We start from the raw sequence: 4,430 nt of genomic DNA, 5'->3' as shown, positions 1-4,430 counted from the left end.
GGTTGGGGATTTAGCTCAGTGGTAGAGCGCTTGCCTAGCAAGCGCAAGGCCCTGGGTTCGCCCCTGGCTAGGCCCATGCCCTAGCCCCTCAATAGAGGGTTCTAGCAAATGCTCACCCAGCCCTGCACTGGGGGATTCTACACATGGGCCTTATTACTGAGCTATTTTTTCACGTTCTACGTATGTGGAACATGCACATCTTTTTTTTTTTTTTTTTTTTTTTTTTTGGTTCTTTTTTTTTCGGAGCTGGGGACCGAACCCAGGGCCTTGTGCTTCCCAGGCAAGCGCTCTACCACTGAGCTAAACCCCCAACCCCGGAACATGCACATCTTATTGTGTGCAAAGGTACGTTCCTGCGGAGGTGAGCAGTCAGCACTGGGGGTCTTTCTCAATAGCTCTCCGCCTTTCATACACACCCCGCCCCAGATTTAAACAGTCGTAAACTTTTTTTAAAAGTTCCATTATTGGTGTTTATGTGTATGTGCATGTGTATGTATATGTTTCTGTGTCTGCACATGTCTATGTGTGAGTGTGGACACGGCTGTGCCACTGCATAGGCCTAGACATCAGAGGACAACCTTTGGGATTCGTTTCCACCACGGTGTTTGGAGATTGGATTCGTTTCGCCAGGCTTACACAGCAAGTGCTGCTATGTGCTGAGTCATTGCTCACAATGGTTTCTCTAGGCTGTCAATGGCCTCCCAGACACTGCTAGTTTCCGTCCCCTGCAGTGCTGGGGTGACAGATTCTTGCCTCTGGGCCCTGTGTTCTATGGTGCGGTGGGGCTCAAACTCAAGCATGCAAAGCACCTTACTCACTGGGCTGTGCCTCCAGCCCTGTCCTTTCTTCAAACAGGGTCTCATCTCACTGAGAGGCCCAGACTGGCCGTAGACTTGTGATCCTCCTGGCCACCTGACCAAATCTCTTCTCCGCCCAGCAGGTCATGTGAACATTGTCTTTTGCCTGTGAATTCAAGGCTAGTGAGGCTTGCATGGCTTCTTTCTCCCCGACCCCAGGTGTGGACTCTGCCGTAGGCTCACCACCACCAGCTCCGATACACGTTAAAACGCGTAAAGACTTTTGCCCTAAACTGTGTCTGTCCGGTCTCTGGCACCCACCTCTCCTCTGTATAGAGGACCTCGGATTTGCTCACAAAGCCAGTCTGTAGTCAGATCCCACCCCGACGATCACGATCACTGTGGACCTCAGTCACACCTCCAGGAGACCTTTACACTGATCCTCAGGACCTACTTCAACTGAGTCACATGAGGGACTGTCTGGCCATGCTGATGTGCAAAACTGACCATTGCTCTCTACCTGGTAAATGTCACCAGGATTCTGGCCTCAAAGTCCATGTTCTCCAACACTCAGCCAGGTTTGCCACAGCTGAAAATGCCAGTCACTCTGATTTGTTTGGTTTCTTGGACAGCACGTGTCCTGCCCATTGGAAGAGATGGGGTGCATGTATGGAGTGTGTGTGTGTGATGTGTATATGTGTGTATGTGTATGCGTGCGCGTGCGTGTGCACGTACACACATTTGTACACGTGGAGCTTGTTCATGTAGGGTGTGTGTTCCTGTGTAGGGTTTGGGTGTATGTATATATGGAAGCATGCCCTCACCGTACAGTAATGAATACCTTTTTTTTTTTTTTTTTTTTGGTCTTTTTTTCGGAGCTGGGGACCGAACCCAGGGCCTTGTGCTTCCTAGGCAAGCGCTCTACCACTGAGCTAAATCCCCAGCCCCATGAATACCTTTTACAGGCTGTCTCTCTGTCCTTTGCATGGAAGTCGGTGGGGAGGGAGGGGCCACGTCCATCCACCCCTGCAGGCTTCTGCAGCATTCCATTCAGAGAACAGCTGCTTGCTTCAGGGTCTGTAACTGCCTCGTGATCAGCTGCGTCACGCACAGTCAGCAGTCGGATTGGGTGGAGCTCTCAAACTGTTTCTCTGAAGAAATGGACAAGGTGGAGGAGCAGGGAACCCCAAGTAGCCGCCATCTGAGGAATAGGACAGGCAAGAGGGATTAAGGGATTTAACCAAGGATGCTCAAGGGCTTTAATTTTTTATCTCAGGAGTTGACGTTTAAGGTCAGCCCTGCATATAATTTCCAGGTCAGCCTACAAGAGACTCTGTCTCAAAGAAAGAAATACACACACACACACACACACACACACACACACACACGAAGATGGGGGCTGGAAACGGTGGGCTTATGAGTTATCTACAAGGACACAGGCCAAACCTGAGCTTCCTCAGTTGCCTGTCACCAGAACCTCAGAGTTCTTATCTGTACCTAGAGATGAAAGGAGTCCCACAGTGGTTAGCACAGCCACAAAGTCAAGCTGCTCTCATGTCTGGCTACTTCCCAAATATTTTCAGCCCCATTATATGGTCACGTCCCATTGTCTCCTCCTTGCCAGAAGAGCCAAAAAACTTCATAAACTTATATACTTGGGATATTTCATGTAAACAATCATACAGTGGCCTTTTGTGCCTGGTGGCCTCCACTTAGTGTTCTCAAGATTCGTCCATGCTGTAGCATGTGTCGTGGTGGTGGAAAGACCAGTGCTTGCTGGAAGAAACAGGAGGATCATCGGGTGCTTAGCATTACCCTTCGCTACCTAGTGAGTTTGGGGCAAGCTTGGAATGTGACATTCCAAAAACTGAAACAGGGGCTGAAGAGGTGTTCAGTGGTAAGAGCACTTGATGTTCAAGCGTAAGGACATGAGCTAGAATCCCCTACATCCATGGAAGAAGCCCAGCATGGTTGCGCATGCGTGTAACTCTAGTGTTGTATGGAGAGAGGCTCATCCCAGTTCTCTAGACAGTCAGCCAAACAACGAGCATCCAGTTCAGCGAGAGACACTGGCTCGAGTGAGCAGGATAGAAAGTGATAGTGGCGGACTCCTCAGCTCATGTTCTGCTCCTGCATGAATACACACTCACACTCTGGCCTGAATGCACACAGAAGATGCACACTTAAGTGCATACAATACACACACACACACACACACACACACACACACCATCTCTGTGCTGGAACTCACTCTGTAGAGAGGAATGGCCTCAAACTCAAAGAGATTTGCCTACCTCTGCCTCCCAGGAGTTAGGATTATGGGTGTGGCTTGAATATGGTTGGCACAGGGAGTGGCACTGTTAGGAGGTGTGGCCTTGTGGGAGGAAGTGTGTCACCATGGGGTGGGCTTTGAGACCCTTCTAGCTGCCTGGAAGCCAGTCTTCTCCTGCTTGCATTCAAAGAAGACGCAGCACTCTGAGCTCCTGTAGCAGAGTGTCTGCCTGGCATGCTGTTAATGGACTGAACCTCTGAAACTGTAAGCCAGCCCCAGCTCCGGAAAAAAAAGAACCAAAAAAAAAAAAAAAAAAAAAAAAAAGTTGCCGTGATCATGGTGTCTCTTCATAGCAATGGAAACCCTAACTAAGACAACCGGTTAATACAACTTTTTTTGATTGTGACATTTGTTGGTGGACATGTGAGTTGTTTACAGATTTTGTCTATTAGCTGCTGTGTACTTTAACACACAACTTTCGGTCTGACCCCTGCTTTTAATTCTCTGTGGTGTATATTTGAGTGTGGGTGTATGCCTGTGCGTGTGTGTGGAGGGGGTGAGTGCACATCACTTGTCTCTTCCTCCCCTGGGATCAAATTCACTTTGTCAGTCTTAGCAGCCCCTGTACTTTCTGATGTTAACATTAAAAATATGCATAAGTAAACTTAAAAGGAAAACAAAACTATTAATGTCAGATGCCAGTAAGAGCCTAGCTGATCATTTTCTTTATCATTGTTGTTTTGAAACATGAACTCCCTACATAGCCCAGAAAAGCTTTGAACTTCTGATCCTCCAGCCTCCATACCCAGAACTTTGGGATTACCATCATGGACTGCACGCCTAAAGTTGCCGCAGACAATCAGGGCTACACAGAGAAATCCTGTCTCAAAAGACAAAAGGTTGCTTGCTAAGAAAAATCACTTAAAGCTATTCATCCTCTCTTTTTCGGAGCTGGGGACCGAACTCAGGGCCTTGCACTTGCTAGGCAAGCGCTCTACCACTGAGCTAAGTCCCCAACCCCAAAGCTATTCTTCCAACAATCCCTCATGTGGTTGTTATACAGACGTTTTAATAGTTAGCACATAGACAGTTGTTTTTGGAAGCTCGTTTCTTTCCAGCAGACACTGTGCCCCACACTGGCCTCCAGGTGGCACCAGGCCGCTGCTTCTGACCGAGTGCTTCCCCAGGGCTCAGTTACACAGACTTACTGGTGTTTTGAATCTTTGGTTTGTGGCCAGTGAGATGACTCAGCAAGTAAAGGCTCTTGTCCAACCTGACGATCTCAATTCTGTCTCCTGACCCACACAGTCAAAGGAGAAAATCTTCCCTGAAAGGCGTCATCTGATCGCAGCAGAAACAGG

The 4,430-nt window shown here is 48.5% G+C and overlaps 1 non-coding gene across 1 annotated transcript; it reads right to left on the bottom strand.

Annotated features, from left to right (window-relative positions):
- Nucleotides 1–238: 238 nt before the first annotated feature.
- Trnap-ggg (transfer RNA proline (anticodon GGG)) lies at nt 239–319 on the bottom strand. Its single transcript has one exon. It is a non-coding gene; the product is annotated as a tRNA-Pro (tRNA).
- Nucleotides 320–4,430: the final 4,111 nt, after the last annotated feature.

The sequence above is a fragment of the Rattus norvegicus genome, chromosome 1, assembly GCF_021556685.1.
Source record: "Rattus norvegicus strain SHRSP/BbbUtx chromosome 1, alternate assembly SHRSP_T2T, whole genome shotgun sequence".
Lineage (NCBI taxonomy): Eukaryota > Metazoa > Chordata > Mammalia > Rodentia > Muridae > Rattus > Rattus norvegicus.
This window is presented reverse-complemented; position numbering and strand designations above follow the sequence as displayed.